The sequence below is a fragment of the Anthonomus grandis genome, chromosome 17 (genome assembly GCF_022605725.1).
Source record: "Anthonomus grandis grandis chromosome 17, icAntGran1.3, whole genome shotgun sequence".
NCBI classification, from domain to species: Eukaryota; Metazoa; Arthropoda; class Insecta; order Coleoptera; family Curculionidae; genus Anthonomus; species Anthonomus grandis.
This window is the reverse complement of record NC_065562.1, coordinates 9,757,816-9,784,203: the sequence shown is the minus strand read 5'-3', so window position 1 is coordinate 9,784,203 and position 26,388 is coordinate 9,757,816. Positions and strand designations below refer to the sequence as shown.

At 32.8% G+C, this 26,388-nt stretch overlaps 1 pseudogene; it reads left to right on the top strand.

The window, feature by feature from the left end:
- The first annotated feature begins 16,102 nt into the window (after positions 1 to 16,102).
- Positions 16,103 to 17,323, top strand: LOC126746437 (piggyBac transposable element-derived protein 4-like; annotated as a pseudogene).
- Positions 17,324 to 26,388: the final 9,065 nt, after the last annotated feature.

Below are 26,388 nucleotides of genomic sequence, written 5' to 3'. Positions count from 1 at the left end.
ATTATAAGAATGGTTTTGTTTATGTGAATTTGTAAACTGATTTGAATTATTATATTGATTTTGATTAGAGTTATTTTGGTTTTGATTATGTTTATCTTGTGGTTGTTTTTGGATTTGTGATAATTGCTGTGAATAAGGTTTATATAAATTCTGTGTATATTGAAAGTTTTCTTCTTCGGTAATCATGGTCATAGCTGTTTCAATACAGTCAGGGTTTTTCAGTCTTATAATACTTTGCAAAGGATTTGCTAAACCTCTAATAAATGTTCTTAAGCAAATGTTATCATATTGACGTAAATGTATTAATTTTGTAGCTGCATCCATTTCGCGGGATTCAAAGTTATTAATTTTTTGAGCTAAGTTACTTCTTATAACGAAGCCACAAAAAGATCTTGTTCTAAGCATTCTAAATTTCTTTTATCGCTAAAGCAAGTAATTAGTGCATTCTTAATGGATAATGGATATGTTCGGCATTGTGCTAGAATTGTTTATTATTGGTGTTGACTCTTCTTGAATAGTTTCTAAATTTAAAGTTTCAGCCAACCTAGCCGCTAATACGTCTATAATGTGTGGTTCACTCATCAATTTTAAAGTTTCGCGCCTATTAAAACTGATTTGTGCTAGTTATTAATTTATACTTTTAACTGAATAAAAGTAAGTTATATTTTTAACTAAATAAAAGTATCTTATCTATAACTAAATAAGGAAATAAAGCTAAAACTAATAAAGGATTAGATATATAAAATCTGATAATATTATTATTTTAATATTAAATCTTTCAAATTCAAAAACCATAAATTATATATACAGTGCGAACGTAAAGGTTGGAACAAATTCATTTAAAATTCAGGGGTATGTTCAAAAAAAAACGCTCGGACATGTCGATTTTTATTTTTAACTGCGGGTTTTCTTACTATAATTTTATGTATACAGGGTGGCCCAAAAATAAGTTACGGTCATCAACGTAATTTTTTTTAAATGTAAACACCTATTTTTTATTTTAGATTTAGGTTCTACATCAAATTGTAAGTATATTTCATGTACCATGTCCTATACCTAAACTCGACCGTTGACGATTGAACACAATAAAAGGCTATTTTTGGAAGAGTTATTTATATCAAGCAAGAATACATAAAAATATTTTAATTAATTTATTAAGTGTTGAAAATGGCTGCCACGAACCTCTTGGCAATATCCCAGTCGATGCTGAAATTCTTGTAAAACGTTATCGATAACAGAAGGTTCTGTCAATCTTATTTCTTCCGTTATTCTAATTTTTAAGTCTTCAATGTTGTTTGGCCGATTAACATAACCTTTGGACTTAAGATACCCCCACAAAAAAAAATCTAAAGGAGTCAGATCCGGCGATCTGGCCGGCCATTCAATTGCACCCCTCCGACCAATCCAACGTCCAGGGAAAACGGTATCCAGGTACTGGCGCACGGGACGAGTGTAATGGGCTGGAGCTCCATCTTGCTGATACCATAAGGAATTATCTGATATATCCGGGTCTTCTGGATCGGGGTATAAAGTGGCAAGGCATGGAACCAAGTCATTTTCTAAAAACTCTAAATACCTCTCACCATTCAAGTATCCTTCAAAGAAAAAGGGCCCTATAACCCTGTTTTCAATCACCCCCGCCCAAACATTTACTTTTTGAGGTACTTGGCTGTGGCACTCCATCATCCAGTGCGGATTTTCAGTAGCCCAATATCGGCAGTTTTGCCGGTTTACACTACCATGAAGACAAAACATTGTGGATTAGCATGGCACAAGTCCATAAGTCTCTCACAAAATTCTAAACGCCTATCTGGGTCATCTTCATTTAGTTCATGAACCAATTGAACTTTGTAAGGGTGCCATTTATTTATACCTAAATACTTAACGACGGATGTCTGGGATATCTGATTTTCTAACGCAATATTGCGAGTCGTTTTATGGCAATCTTCTTCAACTGCCAGCAAAACATTTAAAACAAATCCCGATATTTCTGTTCTATTTTACTGACAGTACTTTGAGATATGCGTGGCCTAGCAGGATACTTGGCATGATAAATATTACAGACTTCCATCTGAGTGCGCATCCTGTTTCCATAACCAATCATCATCAAAATCTCTATTCGCTCTCGCTCACTAAGACGTACCATTTTTTGAAATTTTAATTTTATCTTTTGATAAACTTAACACAAGCAAAACTTTGCTTAGGCATCTAAATCAAACTAAATTCACTCAAAATTATTTGATGTCAACAAATTGTGACAAGTTAACAATCAAAAACACCAACCACAAATGTAAATAACCAAACAATAACTGATAGGTTGCTTGATATAAATAACTCTTCCAAAAATAGCCTTTTATTGTGTTCAATCGTCAACGGTCGAGTTTAGGTATAGGACATGGTACATGAAATGTACTTAGAATTTGATGTAGAACCTAAATCTAAAATAAAAAATAGGTGTTTACATTTAAAAAAATTACGTTGATGACCGTAACTTATTTTTGGGCCACCCTGTATACATAAAATTATAGTAAGAAAACCCGCAATTAAAAATAAAAATCGACATGTCCGAGCGTTTTTTTTTTGAACATACCCCTGAATTTTAAATGAATTTATTCCAACCTTTACGTTCGCACTGTATAATAATATAATGATAATAATAATATGATAATTAAATAAATAAAATATAAACTTAAAACTACTTTCCACTCGCTAAACTGGAGAAAGGGAATGGATTTGAGAGGATTGGGCACTTACCCCTCGACCGAGAGATGTCAACCTTTTCCTACTCAAGGTGAATCTCCGTGTCAGCCACCTCTTCTCTGTGCCTTGATTGCCAAATGGTGTATCGACTGTTCTTCTTCCCGTGGTAGACCACTTCAGGGTTGATTTACAGCTTCGACGTTCATTTGGAGCTGAAGAGTTGAAACTCACGATTGCAATGACCACGGCGTCTCGATGACGTGAATACTGGATCACACAAACTGCTCCAATCCTACCGACTGCGCCAGTTATGTTTCTTATCGTGCGAAGCATGTTTTAAAAAACAGTTTTTATTTGACAATAAATACAAGCAGCAAGTATGTTACAACGAAGATTGGGGCATAAGGCCGTTACATGATATTATATAGATTTAAACTAGCAAATACAGCGAAAGATAATATAAAGCAACGTTAACATAATAGTAAGCAAATATATATACAGAGTGGTCAATATTGTGGCCAACACTAACTAATAAAGAGCTTTTTTATCTAAATAATTTTAATTTTACATCTCCAATCAATAATATGTTAAGGATTTGTAACAATGTCTTAAATGGCTTTGAAGATGTAGATATATTTAATATCAGGGTTAAGGAAATTAGGAGGTTGCTTGAGCATCGGGACATAGTTTAGGACTCATGTTTTACTTTTTTCTTCTTATCTTTTTTTTTCTCTTAGGTTTAGTATCAGTACCTGATGTACTTAATGAGACTGACATTGATGATGAATAATATTAAATATTCATCGTATTTATCATCAATGTCATCTATTCATTTATTATTAACGTACATAATATCTAATAGCTAATCAATTTTTCTACTTAATGTATAGGAAAAAAAAAATGTTTTTATACTTTAAGAATTTGTTTATTTTTTTAACTAGTCCGTTGTAAAATACGAGTATTATTATTATTAAACTATATATATATATAAACCAAATTATTTTCTAAAAAAACTGTTTTTTTTTTATTTTTTATAAGAAATACTTGTAATTATGTTACAATTTTTTAAAATAAATATGTATTTTATGATACAACAATGTTCTTTTATAAATTATATTCAAAAGTAATTTGTGTTTTTAATTGGCATAAAAACCAAAAAAAAAATATTTGTGTTAAAAAAGTGATTTGGCACATCTCCAGATAAGCGCCAATTTAAACACCCATTAACAGACATGTTTTGGCACAAGCGACTATTTCATTTTGGCATAAACACCATAAGTCTATAGCGTTTGGCATAAACGCCAAAAAATCCTAATTTTTAAGATTACAGCTTTACTTATCAACTTAAGACAAAAAAAAATTATAAAAAAAATTAAGAACAAAAAATACTTTTTTTTAGTAACAAACATAATGCTTTAAAAAAATAAATACGAATGTTACACGGTTTTTTGTGTCTTCTGAAAAATTTGTAATTTGGCGTTTGTGTCGTTCTGCCTTAAACACGTCAACATGTGACAATTTTTAGATTAAATCATTGACTTGTCTTTGTCTTCTTGAAACAGGCCTTTAATCGTTATATACAAGTTATATATCAAAACGCTATTTTCGTTTTTTTCTGGTTTTATAGGAAGAAGAGCGATCACAACCACATGCAAAGGTGCAAAATGGTACAGAAAAACGTCAAGACAAAACTGTAAATAAAACTATTGCACGTATACCTATAACTAAAGCCAACAAGAGAATGGCAAAAGACACGAAATCTGAACAAGCGTACGCGGTACGCGGTATGAAAGAACTATCAAGTAACGTGAAAAAGCGAGATGACTTGCCAAAGTTTAAAAGTAAATCGGTGCAAATCCACGCCAAATTTAAAATAAATAATACTCTCTATAGAGCAGAGTGTTCAGACATAGAACCTGGAACATCCACCACTCGCTTGCTCCGTAGCTGTTTTACCAGCTACATCAGATCAAACAGGCACTAAATCATACAATATACCTGAGCCATACTCCATTCCGTCCACTACACCTACACCCGTAACTTCCCCACCTACACCAATCCAAACAGACACTGACACTCAATCATGCACAGGTACTATATACTTACTTTGATTATATCTCTTAAACAGTCAATGAGAGCGTCACAAACTGCTGGCACAATATTCCAAATACTCTGCTTAGAAATTTGAAATAAATAGCTAAATTCTCATGATGTAAGTAAATGTAAGTAATACCCTAAGTAAGCTTAACTAATCTACTTAAATTATAATATCGAAGCAAAATAGTAAAAAAAAACTATGAGAATAATTAATAACATATTCATATTTTCATAACAATATGTTATTTTTAAAGTAATTTTTTTGTGTTTGTTTAAGAATTTGCTAGCGACTTAGGCATATAAATTAACGTCGTGCTCACAACATGAAATAGAATTTAAATTTACATTAAGGTAGTCAATATAATTCCCATGGTCTCAAAAATACTCGCTTACAAAAAATTCGACAAAGAGAATCGCGTATAATTTACCGATTATACCGATCAATCTAAACGTAACCTAATCTCAAACAGACCACAAAAAGACAAAACACCCATTGTCAGGCCTTTTAATCCCTTTATCAGTACGCCTTAGTGACGTGACCACCCTGAAAACAACCCCTTTTCAGAAAGGCAGACTTTTATTGTCTGTCCTGTCATAAAAATAGGCATTGGCAACAACCCTCAATTCATTGTTGTGGCATATCCGTCCTTTCAAGAAGCTTTCTTAAGGTGTTAGAATACCGTTACTTCAATGTACTGCTTAAGGCTTCTAAGAAAGGTACACAAAGTATTAAATTAAAATGAAGCTGTTTGCAAAGCATTCGATGGCACCGAAGTTAATTACCGCACGAGAAGCACACCGAGTCGGCAAGAAAAAAACAACAAGAAAAAAAGCCGAAAATTAACGAACCGTTTAAAAATATATCCTTGAAGGTCCGAAGACGACAGAAACCATAAACCCAAACTAACGAGGGTCCTTTGAAATCCGAAACATCCGAAAATTGGTCAAGAATGCGCAAATCTGGCGTGCACGGCGTCCTCCAGTTCGCTAAATAAACATCTTCGAACCGTATGTTATCTGATACCATGCTGGTACTAAAGTCGATTTTGTAACGTCCTTAAAGAGGCTTAACGAGAATTATCAGTAATTAAGTCCTGCTAAAAAGAAATTAATTTTACGATCTGTGGTGTCTCATTTAATCAGTGGTTTTACGTTAAATATGTTATAATTTAAGTGGGCCTTTTTTATAAATAAAAATTATTACATTTAAAAGTTGCAAAAAAACGTTATTTTGCATATATAAAGTCAATAAACGAAGATCATTTAGAATAACATTTTCAACATCGATACTGCTTTTTGAAGTAGTTTTTTGTAATTTGGCAAAAGTATGTATTATTATTATTAAATTAACTTTTTAATACTTAGGCATATACGTAGTTAGATAGTTTCTTGGCAAAGATTTTTTATAACCAGAGAAATTCAGCTTTTATTTTATACAGATATATCAATTTATTCCCTCGGGGGAAACTGTAACCCCTAGAGGGCGCGTCCCCAGGTGGCGGATAGGGGAATGCCTTCCAGATATGAGTGGTAGGAGATAAATCAAATACCTCCCGTGGACCAAACAGGTGTGGGTGTCTGACTCCAGAGGAGCGACTTAAAACAGCGTCTGACCCAAAGTGGGTGGCTGAAACCAAAACTGGCCAACCCGCTAGGCAAGCGTGGCCTTTTAATGCCAAAACCCTTCCATTGTTGAGTTCTAAAACAGATATACCCCAGGCGAGTAGAGTGAAAAACTCAGAATCTCGCACTGATAAGTCACGCCGCCTCATGGATTCTGGGGGAGGCAAAAACTCAATAAACCAAAACATCAACCCCGCTTCAAAGATCGAATCAAAATTGCTACGAATAACACCCGCACTATGAGATCAAAGGAATACCTTGAGATCCTGGAAAACGAACTAGAGCATATCAAATGGGATATAATTGGCCTAAGTGAAACTAGACGTCAAGGAGAAAGTGTGACCACCCTTACGTCTGGACACCTATTATATTAGAAGAACGCTGACACAAACTCACATATTGGTGGAGTGGCGATCATGATAAACAAAAAACTAAAACACCTAGTCACTAAAACGGAGGCTGCTTCAAACAGAGTAATATACATTATATTAAAGATCAATAAAGGATGCTCCATGCAAGTAATCCAACTATACGCCTCTACAAGCTCCTCTCCAGACCAAGAAGTCGAACAATTTTATGAAGACATCGAGACAGCTCAAAGGTCGGAAAACGCCATTTCAAATTATTATGGGAGATTTTAACGCGAAAATCGGCCGGAAAACAAAGACGATCCATCAAATATATGATCATATAGTATAGGAAACCGAAACGACAGAGGAGAAATGCTACTAGAATACCTCCAACATTAAAATTTATACTGTTTGAACACCTTTTACAAGAAACCCCCCCAGAGAAAGTGGACTTGGAGAAGCCCGGACGGACAAATAAAAAACGAAATAGACTATATAATTTCCAACAGACGAGACATATGCCAAGATGTGTCTGTCTTAAACTCAAACTTTCGATACAGGCAGCGACCACCGATTGGTCCGAACAAGATTGCTAATCAACACTAAAGCTGAAAGGAAAAAGATGGTTCAAAAAGGAAACTATCCAACCACTGAAACATTGATGTCAAAGGTAGACGAATACCAAACTATTGTAGAAGCCAAACTGCACAACTTAAATTACCTGAAGAAAATGAAACTGGACGAGCTATCAACAACCATAATGAGCAGTATCCAGGTAGCAACAAAGAAAATTTGCTGTAAGTACAAAATAAAAAAACATCCAAACTAAGCCCAAACACACTGAAGTTAATAGACCAAAGGAAAAAAACTGCCAGAGACTCAAATGAATACAGGGAGATATGTAAAACAATAAACAAAGAATGTCGAAAAGACCTAAGATCTCATAATAATCAGCTAATAGAAAGAGCTATTGAAAAAAACTCAAACATGAAAGTACTCAGGTCAAATATGTCTGGAGGAAAGAAAACACTTTTTAAAATAAAAAATAAAAATGGGGAAACGGTTACAGATAGACAAGGTGTAATAAATGTCATTCAAGACTTCTACAAGGACTTGTATACATCAACCCTGCCTAAACCAAACATTGCCTGGCAAGAAATTCGGAACGTTGGATCCGAAGATATACCAGAAGTAAACAGAAGCGAACTAAGAAAGGCCCTGAAACAAATGAAAAATAGGAAAGCACCTGGAGAAGACCGCGTTACCGCTGAGATGCGGAGAAAAATGGGAGGAGCAGCGCTTGAGCATGCCCTTTATCTCCTTTTAAACAAATGTATTAGCGAAGAGAAAATACCGGAATCTTGGCAAAATGCCGAGGTTGTTTTAATCTTTAAAAAAGGGGACAACACCAATATTGCAAACTATTGACCGACCAGTCTTCTTTAACACTTGTACAAGCTACTCACAAAAGTTTTGACCAGCGCAGAAAGACTCAGAACAACCCAGAGAGCCATGGAGCACGCCATGCTGGGAACTAGCTTAAGAGACCACATTAGAAACGATGAAATTCGAAGAAGGACAAAGGTAACGGATGTTATGAGAAGAGTAGCCGAACTAAAATGGAGATGGGCAGGTCACGTTGCAAGGCAAGACCCATCTAGATGGACTAACAAAATCATGCAATGGCGCCCTAGAGCCACAAAAAGAAATGCGGGAAGACCACCAACGCGGTGGCGGGACGACATCCAACGAATAGCAGGGAGAAACTGGCTCCAAACTGCCCTAGATAGACAAACATGGAAAGCACTACAAGAGGCTTACATTCAGGAGTGGATATATACAGGCTAGAGAAGTAGAAAAAGAAGATATCAATTTATTACAAGTGCATAAATTAGTAAGTACCTAAATCTGCAACAACTAAGTATATATTATTCCTAAAAACTTATAACTAATCGCAATATTTTATGTCGTTAAAATAGCACATATTAACTCAAGATCCCTACTGGCTCATTTTGAGGATTTTAAAAATGATTATTGTAAAAATGACTTTAGCCTGATTGCAGTCACCGAAAGTTAGCTGAGTCTTAAAATTGATAGTAGTGCAATACAGACCAGTAATTATCAATTGATAAGAAATGATCGTCAAAATTTTAGGGATGGTGATATTGTTACCTATGTCCGGAATGATATATCTTATAAAATTATTTTATCTGAAAGTCATGATTTTTTGGAAAGTTTATGGTAAAAATTTTTATTAGTAAGGAGCAATACATTTTCGGCATAGTCTATAGGCCTCCAAGTTCAAATATTCAGAGTTTTTTTTTAACTTTAGAGGAAACACTAATTGACAGTTTAGTTTTCAGAGTTTAATATTATAACGTATCTAAGTGATTTTAACATTAATATATTTAAATTAAATTACAGTCATGCAGCTCAGCTTATTTCTTTGTGTGAAACTTTCGATTTGAAGCAGCTTATAACCGAGCCTACTCGTATGACCAACAACACTAGTTCAATTATAAATCTTATTTTTACAAATCAAGTTGGCATTTTGAAATCCGGCATAATAAGCTCTACATTTTTGGCCCTTTTTGGCGTTTTTTGTGAATTTAATGTCACGGAGTCTATTGTATAACCGCACATTGTATCTTATAGATCATTAAAAGATATAAACCTAAACAACTTTCAAGAGGATTTGGAGGCTGTTCCATTTCATTTAATATATGAATTCGAATCCATAGATGATAAGATACATTTTTTAAACAATAACTTACTCAAATTGTTCGACAAGCACGCTTCTATTAAAACTATAGTTGTTCGAAAAAAAAAAGATTCTCCGGTGACAGATAATATTAAACTATTGCAAAAATTAAAAAATAAGGCATTAAAGGATTTTAAAACAACTAAACTGCCAGCTAAATGGAATTATTACAAACAGCTTAGAAACTATACCACAACAGCGATTAGAGCGGAAAAAAGGGCTTTTTATAGTGATAGATTTGAGAATTGTACATACATACAAGGACAAGTGGCGTGAACTAAGAAAACTATTGGCATCAAACCAGAGGCAAATTCCTAAATCTTTTGTAAATACCAACAATTTGAATAACGACAAATATTGATAATTGTGATGAGTTAATTAATTTTTATGATCAGAATGTATTACCAACCTTAAATAAGTTTTCTTTTCATCCCACTGATTATAATACTATTTCTGTAATTATATTACGTATTAGGTCTAAAGCATAATCTTAATATTACGTTAACTCAACTATGCTGTCCTTTTATTATACCCTTTATTTTACATATTGATGTTAACGAGTGTATTAATAAAAACTACTTTCCCAAATGCTGGAAACAAGCCTTTGTGTTGCCATTGCCGAAAGTGCATAATCCAACAGATTTTAGTCAATTTAGGTCTATCAGTATTTTACCAACGTTTTCAAAAATTCTCGAACGCATTCTAGACTCTCAAATTCGTAGTTTTCTTAATAATAATGATATTTTACCACCTCATCAATTTGGATTTAGAACAAATTATAGTTGTTTACGTAATTGATCACGTAATTCGGGCTAGGGATGATGGTAAGATTTCTGCTCTGGTGTTGTTGGATTATACTAAAGCTTTTGATTTCGTTAGTCACTCAATTTTAAAGTCTTTGTTTCATTATATTGGTTTTTCTGATGCTGCTGTTAATTTAATTGCCTCTTATTTAAATAATCGTATTTAACGTGTTAAAATAGATAACGAAATATCTGATCCTTTGGAAGTTGAAAGTGGTGTGCCTCAGGGTAGTATTTTAGGACTCTTGTTTTTTATTATTTACACGTCTAGATTTTATCTTCAATTAAAGCATTGTGCCCATCATTTTTACGCAGACGACACGCAGTTATATTATTCATTTTTACCAGGAGATTTTAAAATGGCTGAGTTAAAATTAATCAGGATTTACAAGCTACTTGTGATGTTTCTTCAGAGCATTTATTAAAATTAAATCCTTCGAAGTCATCTATAATATTCATAGGTAATCGAACAAATGAATACATGTACATCTAATGAATCAGCAGGGTATATAATTTAGATATAATTTAGGTTCTTCTTTTTTAACTTTTTGAATGGTTGTTTTCTTGAGTAATTTATTACAATTATTGGTATTGGGATCATTTTATTTATTTATTTACTGTCTGTAACAATTTTTGTATTTTTTCTTATTTAACAAATAATTTAGAATTTAGAACTTTTATATGTAGGTTTATTAGGTATGTAATTTAAAAAAAAGATGTATTTAATCAGTTATTGTTAAGCGTTACTATTAATAAGCGCTACTGAAATTACCATTTTTTTTTATGGAAGTGTGGGGCCACAATGTTAAAGACCAGAATCTGCCATGGCAGAATTCTGAATTTATAGGCCTTTTATTTGCATAAATTTATTACTAGATTTTGTAAACTTGTATTTTTTTTCTTTCTATGCAAATAAAAAATATTTATTATTATTATTATTATTATTATGTGACTGTACATAATAATAATATAACATAATATAATAATAATAATAATAATAATAATAGAGAACCAACAAGAGTAAAAAATTCTTGTGGCAACACGATATCAACTAAAACAGATACTTAAAATAGTGAGAAAAATTCTCTGATGATATAGGAATGACCTTTGGACTGGATAAAAGCCGAACTGTGAACATTATTAAGGGTAAACTACAACCAGATGACTTTCAAATAGAAAACGATCAGATAATTAATGCTATGAGAGAAGAAGAATCCTACAAACGTCTAGAAATGAAGCAGCAAAATGCAATCCGTATTTAAAAAAAAAAGTTGATAGCGGCTGCTAAGATACCAAACGTCATAAAAAAAAATTAAAAGTAAAGTTTTGTGGAGCACAAAAAATTATTAAAGCATGATTTCAAAATCAATAGTTTTGGAAATAATAATTAAAATAAAATTTGGCGTTTTCTATAAATCACCCTGTAATTCAGGAACCGATAAACATTTTGCAATGCTGTAGAAGGATTTAGAATAAGCATCAAAATTTGCAAGTTTTTTTTAATTTAACCGCCCTCGTATCTCCTATAGTTTCGGAAATAGCAATAGTCACACATGGCAAATAGGACACCCTGTATACAGATGCAAACAATAGAAAGTTAAAACAATAGAAAGACCAGATGCAACTAAAAGGAATCCAACAAACATTACAGATCCAACACATAATAGATTTCCCTCATAGATTTTATCAGTAGTAAAAATCTACAAGATTTCACTAAGTAGATCTAAAAAATCGACACCTTAACAGTTCTACATAAGAAATTATTTGTTAACAAAACATCTACTTATAAACTTAATGTAGACGGATTTATGTAAAATCAAGCTGGCTACTATTGCATAAACCTATTTATTCTTTCCATGTGAATCCTACTAGCCGAACTATTTACCATTAAAAAATAATAGAATAGCAAGGAATTCCATAAATGCACTAAAATGCATAGAACCGCACCATCCTAAACATCAGCTTTAGAAATTAAGTTGCAGTTAGAAAAGGCTAAAGGCTAAATAAACACAAAATAACTTTGCACACACGGGATTAATTTGTATTCTTCGAAGCACATGAAAAAAGAGTAATCATTACTACAATCAGATGTCAGATAAGTGATTTCTATTTATTATCTGAGATATTTATTCGGCTCCTATTAGATATTAGACTGAAAATCATCAATCTTATAGTGCTGCATGCAATTTTTTCAAATTAACTTGTTGATGTGGCGATAAATAGGGTACTGCCGTTTATAGGTGCTGATTAGCTACACGTTTTGATCGATATATGTATTTCTTTATTTATATGTGACTTACTTCAAAAAGTAAACCAATCCAATGAAAATGTACTTAATTTGATGTCTTTTACTTCTCCAATGTTATAAAAACAAGTTTTTAAAACCAGTATACAAACAGATCAAGGAAGTGAGTACTTAACATTTCTGGTATTTATTTATTAAATACTTGGAAAATGACAAATATAGTTTTTTAATTTAACAGTTGTTTAATTTTTTGGCTTATTTTGCAAAAATAATCTCAAAGTTATGATAAACTAAAATAGATAAGATTAAAAAGTTAAATCATTTAAACATTCATCGTTATTTTTTTTATAAACCATAATATAAATTATTTCAGTGCCCAATTCATATTTTATGCAGATACCCCAAAAATATTAAATTTAAATATTCTCAAAATATACCAAAAATTCTAAACGACTTTCAAACATTTATTAAACTTCTGGGGAATAGATAAGGAATATTTATTTATTAATATTTAAAATTAATAAGTAAATAATCGTTAAAAAATGGTTTCTATTAATAAACTAAATTTTCTATTAATTATGTTCTTTTTTTTAAATTTTTGAGGTTGCATAGAAGTTTCAAATTTAACAAAACTAAAAATTTTTAAGTAAAATCTATATTGTATATATTACAAATTAATTAATTCTAAAGACTGAATGGGTGAACAGCTAAATAAACTTCGACCTTATTTAATATTAAAAATAGTTTCAGAAATTTAAAGATAGCACGGAGAGATAGTAAAAGAATAAATATGTTTATTGGGATACTCCGTTAGACGGGAAGCAGAACAAGTAAAGATAATACCTGCTGACACGTGTTTCGGCTTTTCGGCTTCTTCAGGACAGAGCAACCAAAGGAAAAAGTAAATGAAAAAAAAAGCTGCTTTCTGAATGAAACTTACTTGTAGAGGACGCTATCTACGCATCTTTTATGACATTCAAAGGCTCGTGACTTTTTGTACAACCTTGTTTTATATTTTTGGTCAAATTAATAAATTCTTTAATCATTTATACGTGAAAAAGGTACTCTGTTGGATGTCGGTAGAAGCAACCGTTTTCAAAATATTTAAGTTTGAAAAATTGAGTGAAACAATTCTAATGCGCTATGTTTGTGTTGACTCCTAGAGACGTCTAATAAAGTATCCTTTTCGCGTAAAAATGAATAAAAAAATAATTTCTTTGACCAAAAATTGAATACAAAAAACCATGAACCTTTGAAAGTCATAAAATACACGTAGATAGCACTTTTTGCAATTATAAGAGATAAATTAAGGACAAATTTAAGTTTTATCATGTAAAAAAACTCGCAGGTACTTATTTCTGTTATTATGCAGAAAAAACGAAAATAGAAATAAATCTTTTACACCCTGACATGTAGAAAACCATGTATTTTAGTTAGACCAGACATGTTTAAGAACTTTTAATCTTAAAAATACTTAAAAATCTACTACATCTGAAAAAATATGTTTCCTCATTGGAAAAATTAATAAATATAGGGTCTGCAAATGTCATTTTTGAGATAAAAAGTTTGTCAAAAAACGGTAAGTTAAAACGGAGTTAGTATATAGGACATTATACACAAAAAGTATTAAGTTTTTGATGTAGAATCTAAAAATGCCTGAACATATTATTATAGGGTGTTCCACTTAAAATAAAGAAGTTACTTCCGGTATAAGAGGAAGTATCACCATCTTGAAAATATTTTAGCCAAGTTGTCCCTATCGACTTTAGTATACTGTCAAATATTCAGATTTTTCCTAATTATAGTTCTCTCACAGACGAACGATGCGGTTCCTGAAGATTCTGTATAAACGTTTTTTATTTAATATTGCGGAGGGTTGTTGGGTGGGGTCAGAAATAAAACAGAAACCTGTTTATTTAAATGTCGACGTTTCGACTTATATTAAGTCAACCTCAGGACACTGACATGGATAATGTTTTTTTTTCAAAAACATAAAAATTTAGATTATGTGACAGATCAATGACGTCACAAAACATTTTTGGAGCGATTTTTACCGATATCTTAACCTCATTGTTTTGCTTATGTTTTTTTTTTAATTTTTTTGAACCTGCATTTTCTTTAATCCATGGTTTTATGCCTGTAGAAGACGCTTTTTTTCGCAAAATAGCGTTTTTTTGTTTAAAGTTTGATGATCATGTTATAAAGATCTTTTTTATGTCTCCAGGATTCCAGGCGTGGATGACACTTTTCTGCGTTGCTGCTTGGATAAGGCAAGCCGATGTTTTTCACACTTTCCACACTTAATCTAGTTCTTCGTTAATTTGTTGCAATGATGATAATAACATGCTTTATCATAATTATTTTCAGTGATTTGTTTGCAACGTTTGTCAGAAACGACATTAGTTTCCGTCATCTTATCATCACTTCCAATTCCTGTTCAGACTTCAGCGAAAATGGCTGTTTCATCTGCACATTTCGGATTGAAAAATCTTTCTTCTGCCAATAGTGATTCGCCATTCCACTCATCATTGGCCTTTCGCATAATTCATTCGCCATATACAGGGTCTTTCGAAACTATTGTGCCAAAATGTAAGTACTATATCACATTAGGCAACTTTGGTCGCGCAACTGGTTGTACGACCAGTGAAATTACCTGCAGTTATATGGAGCTTGCCACACTCGGTTGCCGATCAGTCGCGCAACTAGTTAAGTCGGCCGGCCAGACAAATCTCATCCTTGTGATCAGTCTGGTCGCGCGTCTGGTATGGTTGCGAGTAGTGAAAATGCATGTTTGTATATTGAGCGTTGTCACACTTCGCAATTAGTTGCCTGAAAGCCGGTCTTGAGCAAGGAAGTTTTTCGCTGATCTTTTTTTCTTTTCTGGACTTGTTCATTTCCTGAAGCAATGGCGTTTAACCCTTTCAATACGAATGACGTATTTATCCGTGCGATAAAGGTTCCGGTCCGTCGCGCCCTAAAAGGGCCAAAAAAGATGTGTTTTCCCAAAATTTCTGCGGTTTGGATGCAAATGAGGCTAGAGAAATATTGAAAACTGTAGAGTTAGGTGACTGTTACTTAAGTAGTGAGGAAGAACCGTTTAGCGCTAGCGGGAGTGAATATATGCCTGATACATCGAGTGATGAAAGTGAGATTTACGAAATTAACGAGGAAGTGTTGGAGAATAAAGATAGCCAGCAAGAAAATATAGACAAAAATAATTGAAACCCCAGAGAGGCAGATGCCAGACGAGATACAAATAGACTGGACAAATAATGAGTTTAAGCCACAAAAACATGTATTTATAAATGATTAAACTGGAGTAAATCCTGACATCAATCTAGGTCCATCTTCAACTGAATTGGAATACTTTTTAAATATTTTTACAGATGATATTGCCGATGTTATTATCAGAGAGACAAATCGCTATGCAGCAGAAAAAAGCAAAGACTGGAAGGATCTTGACAGGTCAGAATTTCACGTATTTATGGCATTAAATTTTCTTATGCCAAGAAATAAAAAACTATCTGTACATGAATATTGGTCCACTAATCCGTTATTACATTCTCCCATTTTTGGAGACCGCATGTCAAGAGATAGATTTACATCCACATAGATATTTGCATTTCTGCAACAATGCAGAGGCTTCAAATGATGATCGTCTTTACAAAATTGGAGCTATTTTGCCGAAAATTAAGGAAAGGTTTAAAAATGCATTCTATCCTTTTGAGTCCTTAGTAATAGATGAGAGCCTGATACTTTTCAAAGGACGCCTCGCATTCAAGCAATACATTAAAATAAAAAGGCACCGCATTGGTTTAAAATTGTATGTATTATGTGATTGCGAGATGGGATACATTTTGGATTTCAATGTCTACATTGGAAAAGATACAAGTTCAGAAAAAAGCAATTTAGAAAATCCGCTTCTGGAAATTACAGGTGCAGTTGTGCTGAACTTAATGGAGCCATATCTAGATAAGGGCCACTCGGTCTATACAGACAACTTTTATACCAGCCCTTCGTTATCTTTGTTTCTACATGAAAGGAAGACCAACACATGTGGAACAGTGCGTTCCAATAGAAAATGTATGACAGATTTAAAAAGCAAACTAAATCCAGGGGAAGTATTTTGGAAAAGTTCTGAGAAGCTATTAGCATTGAGATGGAAGGACCGCCGAGACGTGACAATGCTCTCCACTATGCATGAAAACCAAATAATAACTTTATTCAAAATAAATCGAAAAACAGGAGAAAATGTAAAAAAAATCTCTATGTGTATTAGATTGCAATGCAAACATGGGAGCTGTCGACCGGTCAGACATGCTAGTCAACAGCATAGATTCTATGAGAAAGAACATAAAATGGTATAACAAATTATTCTTTCACTGTGCAGACTTATGTATTTTAAATTCCTATGCATTGTTCCTAACACAAAATGAGAAGAAAGTTCCCTTGCCAGCTTTTGATTTGAATCTTATAAGTCAGTTATTAGGAAGGTAGGTTCATAAAAGTATATTTTATATGCTAATATATCATAACTTTTTTTTAAGCCATGCACTTCAGCGCAAAGTGCCGCCAGCTATTCCTTCCGCCAAAAAAAGGCTGACAGAACGTCACTTTCCATCCTTGGTTCCTGCCACAGAAAAATCAATAAGAGCTATGAGGCGCTGTGTTGTTTGTGCCCAAACCAGTGTTGGAGTGAAAAAACGAAAAGAGTCTAGATATATGTGCAAAGACTGTAATGTAGGTTTATGAATCGTCCCATGCTTTGAGACATACCATACCGTATCAAATTTTTAGTTTTTATATATTGCTAATAATTAAGGTTAAGTTGTCGTTTGTATGTATGTATCAGTATATTATTATGAATGAATAAATACGTATTTTTCTATGTAAAAACAGTTTTTTGTCAGTTAAATAAACAATAAAAACCCATTTGTGTGTTTTTTTTACTGTCGGATTTATCCGAGATTCGTCTCTCGGCCAACACTAAGATGCCCGTCTGAGAGGTTTACCTGTAGAAATAGGGTGCCGTATTGAAAGGGTTAATACGGAAAGGTTCATAATTGAAATTCATAATCGGCAGTCAATATGGGACTCATCATCAAGTGATTATTGAAATCATGACTCTCTTTCCACAATTTCATTTTCGAAACCAATTATTTGCAAAGTATCATCAAAAGAATATCCATCTCGAGCGCGCACAAAGTTATGCAAAGTACAACATGTTTTAACAATGTTTTTTGCTAAATCTATAGTCACATTTATTGATCTGTAAAAAATTCTCCACTTATTAGATAAAATGCCGAAGGAACATTCTATATATCCTCGAACTCTAGATAATCTGTAGTTAAAAATTTTCTTTTTATAACTAAGAGTATTTCCTCCGTATGGACGCATAATATTGACTTGTAAAGGAAAAGCTTCATCTCCTACGAAGACATACGGAAAATGTGTCTGATCATTTTCTGATAAACTTGTGGGTTTAGGAATATTTAACAAGCTGTTATTGAGTCTATAGTAAAGCGAAGTATCTTTCATAATTGCTGAGTCATTACTCTTGCCATAGGCACCCACATCGACGTAAATAAAGTTATAATAGGCGTCACAAGCTGCTAGCAAAACAATAGAAAAGTAATTTTTATAGTTGTAGTATAGTGATCCAGAATCGGTCGGCTTAATAAGCCTTATATGCTTTCCGTCTATGGCACCGATGCAATGTGGAAAGTTAGCATGTTTTTCGAAGCCAAGTCCTATTTATTTTTTTTGTTTTTTTTATTTATTTGTTTCCATTCATCTTCGTTTTTTGGTAGTTCTAAACAGGATTCTAGATTCCTACATATCGCTCCGCATACAGCCCTAATAATCGAACCTATTGTTGAATGTCCGAGGCGATAGTAGTAATGGACTTCCATGAGTGAGCAGCCATTCCCAAGATATCTGTAAATAAAATATATTTTTAGAATATACAGTAAACGGCAAAAATATGTAACAAATTCAATAAAAGGTAAATCAGGGCATGTTTGAAAAAATGCTCGCGCACGTCGATTAATATTTTTGGTGGCACATTTATTAACTTTGTTTTGTAGTATTTAATAGAAAGAATTTTAAATATTATCTTTAATAATGTAATTTTTCGATTTTTTTTTAGGTCAATTACTGCAAAGAAAATGGGAAGGTTTGAGATCATGCTATACTCGAGAAGTGAGAAGATTAAAACAAAAAAAGTCTGGGTCTGGAGCTGATCGAAAAAGGGAGTACTTGTATTTTAAGCAGTTACAGTTTCTACAATAAGTTACCGCTATTAGAGAAACGCCAGAACAGGAGGAGCCAGTTGATCAGTAGCAGGTTTCTGAAGGTGGGGAAGTGTTAGTTGATCGATCGGCAAAAGGACCAATAAAAAGAAAATTGGGCACGCAGCTCGAAAAAGAAAATGACCCGTTAATACTAACACTACAAAAATCCATAGATTCTCGCGAGCGTCAGTTACAAGAAGAATCTGATGAGGATTGCATGTTTCTTTTATCCCTTCTGGGCTCTTTAAAAAGAGTACCTGAGGAAAGGAAAATAGCAACCAAGATCAAAATATTAATAATTTTACAAAAAGACGTAAACGACTTAACTAATTTAAATAAGAAGATGTTAGACTCCGTAAAGGTGTTGGAGGTTGAAAAAGATACCTGTTATTCCGACATTTGTGCATTGAAGGAACAGTTACAGATATCCAAATCTGTTGTTATTAATTCTCCAACACAGCTACCAACTAGGCCAAATACACCTGACGATAGTCGACCTCGGCTTCTCTTTGTTGGTGGAAATTGTAGCAGAGTGTTCCTAAAACATTTACGTTTAAAGTTTGAAGCTTACTACAAGGTCCAGTGTTTCCTGAAGCCGGGCAGTTCAAGCAGTGAGGTGATTAGGACAGCATCAAATTTAGTTAAGGACTTTACGAAAGAAGATTTTTTAATAGTAATGTTAAATGGAATTTGTTCTTCATCTGATGTTTTAAAAAATTTAATTCAAAATCATGTTGATACAAACACTTTAGTGATGACAAGCCCTTATACTTATTTAAACCATAATGTTATCTATAATAGTAATAAGGCCCTTTATCGTGCTTTTCATGAGAATAATATTAATCTGTGTGGGATTTTGGAGTCTAATCACGCCAGTAACTTTGGTTCAGACTTGGCATCATTATTACATGCACATATTTTCAAATATTTTAAAATAAATATTTCATCGAATAAATTGTCTTTGAATCATCAAATTAATGAGTCTGAACTAGTTACTGATCGTGAATTGGATTCTTCTTTCTTATAGACGTGTCCACGAAAGTTGAATCTCATTCATGTTCATATTCTACTAGTAAAATTGAAATTAGCTCTTCGAAAAACTTAAGTATCTTTATTCTTAATATACAATCCCTAAGAAACAAGATGGATGAGCTTCATCTTTTGCTAGACACATGTAATTTTCCTGATATTGTACTTCTGACTGAGCACTGGTTGAGGCCTAGTGAATGTTTTTTAATATCTGATTATCTTCCTATATCAAATTTTTGTCGTCAACAATCTATACATGGAGGAACCATGATCTTGGCTAGGCAAACAATTGAATCGATTTTTTTGTAATATTGATAAGTATGATAATCTTCTGTTAGAGAATGTTTTTGAATTCTCTCTTTCTTTTTGTAAGCGTTTTAATTTATATATTCTTTGTGTTTATGTGCCACCTACAGGAGATATTGCTATGTTTCTGGACAAACTTGATTCTATTTTATCCCAGTTGTCCCTACACTCTAAGGTTATATTGGTTGGTGACTTTAATATCAACTACACTGATGAAACCTTGCCACGTACTTCTCTTTTAAGTATTTTAAATTCTTACGACTTGAAAATGCACGTTCTTTCTCCCACACGAATAACTTCTTCATCTGCAACTACAATTGACTATTTCTGTACAAATTTTGATGACGTTTTATGCACAGTACTCCCATCTGGTATTTCCGACCATGAAGCTATTCTTGCTAAAATGCCATATAATACTGTATCATCTTCATCTCATTATATGGGAAGAATTTTCAGCAGGAGAAATTTCAATGCTTTTTCTGCTGCTACAGCTTCGGTAAATTGGAATGCACTTGAAACGGCTTCTGACCCACTTACTTTATTTTTTTAAGTTCTGTGTGATAAGATCAATCAGTGCTTTCCTAAAATGAGGCTTAAAACTAAGAAACGAAAACCATGGGTTACAAGAGGCCTTAGAATTTCTGCTAAAAACCTCCGTTTTTTGACTAAATTGTGCAAATATACCACAAATGAAAATATCCTTGTATATCATCAGAAATGCCGTAGTCTGTACAGAAAGACAATTAAAGCAGCAAAATCTAATTATTATAGGGATCGCTTAAATATGTCATCAAATAGGCAAAGAGAGTGTTGGTCGATTATTAATGATTTTAGACATTGCCATAGAAAAGTATCGGAACCGGAGTTAAGACCTGACATTTTAAACGACTATTATTGTGATATACCTAATATCTTGCTCAAGGGCATTCGTAGTAACATTGATCCCTTACACTATCTTCAACAAGTGTCGGTTGAGCATTCATTTTTCTTTCATCCTGTCGAACTTACCGAAGTAAAAAATGAAATCAAACGCCTAAAAAACCATAAATCATCTGGAGCTGATGGGATATCTTCGAGGTTGTTACTCTTTTTGCCTGATTCAGCCTTAAATGCTTTAGTTTCTGCCATAAACAATTCTTTACAAAATGGCATTTTTCCTTCATGTTTAAAAGAGGCAGTGGTTATCCCTCTTCATAAAGGTGGAGAGTTGGATCAGCCTTGTAATTTCCGTCCCATTTCTATTTTGTCTACCTTCTCTAAGATAGTTGAAAAACTTGCAAAAAGCAGAATTTTGTCCTTTTTACATCATAATGGCATTTTGTCTGCAAATCAGTTTGGATTTCAAGCCGGTAAAGGGACTCATGATGCTGTTTTTAGCTTTTTGGAGAGCGTCTATGTGTCCTTGAATTCTGGAGAGTCATCGGCGGCAGTGTTTTGTGATCTATCCAAAGCATTTGACTGTGTGAATCATGGAATACTGTTATCTAAGCTCGATAAATATGGTTTTAGAGGCGTAGCATTGCGATGGCTTGATTCCTATCTATCAAATCGTACTCAGAAGGTTTCAGTGTCTGGGCGTTTGTCTGCTTCTAGATCCCTAAAATGCGGCGTTCCCCAGGGTTCAGTGTTGGGACCACTGTTATTTTTACTGTATGTGGATGACTTGAGTTCATTGAAACTGCAGGGCAAGGTGGTTCAGTTTGCTGATGATACCACCATACTATGGAGCCATAAAAATTCTGACTATATTAAGACTTGTATCCTTGAAGACCTTCAGATTTTATCAGGGTGGTGTGCTTCCAACAGGCTCGTGTTTAATGTAAGAAAGACGTCTATTATGGGGTTTAAGTGCGATGTTCAGGGTCTGATGTTTGACGAAAATTCCCTCTTGCAGAATAAAGAGTGCTGCAAGTTCCTAGGAATTACCATTGATGGTCGCCTTCGGTTTGAAGATCATATTTTACATTTAGCTGGGAAATTATCTTCTGGATGTTTCGCAGTAAGAATGGCAAAACAAGAGCTGGGAGGGGTGGTTGCACGTTCAGTGTACTTTTCACTTATTGAATCTCATATTCGGTATGGCTTGCCTTTTTGGGGTTTAACCAATAAGGGGCTACTTAAAATTATCTTTGTTATTCAAAAAAAAGCAGTTAGATACCTGTGTTCTACTAAGTTAAGAGATTCTTGCAAACCCCTCTTCATTTCTGAAAAAATCCTAACTCTTTTTTCACTCTTTATCTTAGAAACAGCTGCTCTTATTCACAAAATTCCCAAACTACCCTCTGACACTGGCCATTTAACTCGTCGTGTAAATGATGTTCCCCTACCTATTCCTACGTCTTCCCTTACCAAAAACTCATTAATTTACATAAGTAAAAAAATTTACAATCATGTTCCTCTGTGTGTTAGACATATATCGGATATTAAGAAATTTAAAAGAGAATTAAAGTCGCTTTTATTGTCTAAGGCATATTATAACCTGGATGACTTTTTTAATGATAGGTTTTAACCTTGGACATGTTGGAAAGTTTTCTTTTTTTCCTTTTTTCTTTTCTAGTTTTGTCAACAAGTTTACCTTTATTTAGTAATTGATTGTTTTATTTAGTTATCTTTAATTTAAGTATGTTCAAAAAGTTTTGTCTTTTTGTGTTTAATTTTGTTCATTGTTTTGTCAATTTTTGAAATTGTATTTGTGTTTTGTTTTTTTAGCTTGTAGGATGCTTGTACACAAGATTATTCTTACGTAATATAGCACATTTTCTTTCTTTCTTTCTTTCTTTCTTAAATGAAGCTACAGAGAATAAATGCAGAAATTCTAGCTTTCAACACAATAATATTTCGAAGATATATGATTACGGGTACTTAACTCAGTCCAATTCTCAATCAACTAATCAATGGCCCACAACATTACATCAAAGCTATCAAGGACACCAAAGTTTCCAACAGCACTCGACTACAACCCCAACATTACCGACAGATTCGCCATCAGTCCAACAAATGACAAGTCCAGAAGCCTCACAACCGTTATATCAAAAGCCCTCAATACCGCATGGCTACCAATCAGGTCATCATCAAACTCAGTTTACTCAGCCGCTCTTATCTCCTACGGATTCTATTCACTCTCAATCAGACATATCACAAGCTGGTTCACACTCAAGTAATTCTGAGAGTATGATACAACTTTTTAATCTTTAGTGTTGCTTCAATCATGTACATTGCCTAATTATTTGATTTTTTACTTAACTAATTTAACCAAACCTTTTGATATTTAGAATTTTTGAATAAAGATGTTACTGTAAAAGTATATTCTTCTAGTTTTTTATTGTATTCGTAGTTAAAGCGAAAAGAACTCAGAGAAACATATAATTGATACCTACTTAAATTGTTCGTCCAAGATAAAACTAAATAACATGAGGATGTCATCAACCGTGGAGATATGAGATTGATGAGTTACATAAAAGTTGTTTATGGCACTGATTATTCAAATACTGTCATAAATATTTATAAACTTTTAAAAATTCCAAACAGTTTTAAATTCTAGAGATTCTGTATATTTGTATCTATGTATATACTTACCTTAAAGTTACAAAAAGCTTTTCTTCACGCCTTATAGACTTTCGCAGTATCGTGTCCTGTTTTGTTAGGTCTTCTTTGCACAAAGCTAATAACTCATCAAATGACGATACCGAAATTCTAACATAATTAAAGAATTTCGCAGGATACTTTCTTAAGTCATCATATAACGTGTGAAATACTCCGGAAATTAAACGAGATGTAACAAAAGGATGAGTCCAGATTCTTTGTTTCTTTTTTTTTACCAGTCTTTTTCGTCGCCTCACGTATAATAACACAGCTACCTCTTCAACGTACATCTTGACACTGAAGGTGAAACAACTCTTTCTCTTTAAATCCAAAATCGCTTATGGTTGCCCGACTTGGTTGTCCCAGTAAATAACCCGAGAGACCAGTGTTGAGCAATCGGTTGCGCGACCAAGTTGCCTAGTGTGATATAGCACTAAGGGTGGATAGCACAGAACACAAATATATAGAGAAGTGGTGGTTGCATACAAACTGATAGAAATTCTTCTGACAAATCAGCTAGCGTCCTTTCGCTTGGCAACGGAAACTGTTGTAACTAACTTGACAGTTTGACGTGCCTAATTAGACCAATCAAAATGGTGAAAGGCGTGGCCAAATTAAGGCGGGAAATCAAATTTTATTTATTCTGACAATCTTATCATTTAACTGTAATATCTAAAGCAAACGCCTAGTCAAAAAGGTTACTCATAGAGAAAAGGGTCTTTTTGATTAGGTGTTAGCATCAGATATTGATCTGAAACTTTTCAGTTTCATTTTACATATCTACATGAGTAAATTTAGTGCAATAATCTACGACAGTGTACTAACAATAGTGTAATATATATCACCAATTACAAAATGAAAATAAAACAATGTTTTTCTTTAATATATTTATTATTTAATTTTTCTAAACAATAATTACTTAAATTTATATATATAATTTATTGGAATTTATTATAACAGACATATATATTAGAATTAATCTAAATGTTTAAAAGTATTTTGTTAGCACTGAACTACCCTAACCCAAACAGATTAGCAAAGGTTTTGAAGATGTTTGTGGTATTTTCTTATCGTACACTAAGGACATTATCATTATGCTAATAATATCCTTATTTTACTAACACAGAGATATATTCAATAGAGGGTGAATTATCTTTGTCTAATATGTACTTGTTTCGGTTTCCTAAAGAAAAATTAAACAGGTTTTAAGAACTAATTTAAAATTCTATAACACAAAAAAACAAAAACAACTTATTATAGTATAATATATATCACATACATAGTATATATTTGTTGGTCTTTCATAATACTAACAACATAACTTAGAACTGTAAATTAAAAAAACAACTGAAAGACCAATGTCTACATAAAATAAAATGTGATTTATCATTATTTTATGTGAAAAATAATGACAAAACTAATGTTTAAATAAATAGGTATTGTATTGCAAAGCCTTATTAAATATAGTATATTAGAAATAAGGGTATTATATATCACGGATAATTGATTCTGTGATAATTAAGTCATTAATTATCACAGAAATTCGATTACTTTAAAATACAATTTAGATTTTAAATTTTTAGCCTCTTTTTTGGAATCTTTGATTGACAGATATTTTTTTTGTTTTTTTGCATGGCCATCACTATTTAAGGTTTTCTGATTTTTATCCTTTTTAAGTGATAATTGACTTGAAGGGTATTTAATCTTGTTGTATTGTCATTTTCCTTAAACTGAATAAATAAGTGCTCTTACCTGTACTTGAATATAAATTACTGTGACATGTTGTGCAATTATCAAAATTATTTTTTCTTAGAATATAACCAGCAACATATGGTGTGGCATAGTTATCTTGTGGAAAAAATTTATTCTCATCAGAAATTTGATCAATATTAGCAGAATGCTGAATAATGTCCAGGTCCAAGCTGTTATCAGTTTGTTTATCACAATATTTTCGTAAAAACTCACCAAAGTTACCAATTGATTTACAGAAATCATCTTCACAATTAAAACTTTTTGAAATTGGAGAACTAAGATTATTTATACTCAAAGTTTTTAAAGCTGCAACAAACTGCAAACAGTTTGGATTGGAGTTTGAAATTCCATGTTGCCTAATTTGCCCAAACAAATTTTCAATGGGATCTTGATTAAGATTTCTCAGATTTAAATATTTAAGTCCCATACCTTTGAGATTTTGCCATAATAGCATCACTGCTCTTATAGTAATTTGCCATCCCTGAATAAATTGACATCTATTATTTATTTTTCCCTCTGCATCATAATTTTCCACCCACTTAATTTAGGCGACATGTCTGACCATAATTTCCAGTGAGGGGAATCAACCCGGCACAAAGCACAACGATATTGTTTGCCATTACTATTAATATATTGTGAATTATTAAGTGAATCAAACAAAACTTTCATTACTAAAAAAGTGTCAATGATGTTAAAATGATTTTCCTTTAATTTATTAAGGCACTTGTATGTGTGTTATATGTTTTTAATAATATGTTAATTTTGTTTTTAACGAGAGTATTTCTAGTATTTTTTAGTAAATGTGGCATATCAAAGATAGTAGTAATGCACTGTCCATTTAAAATAA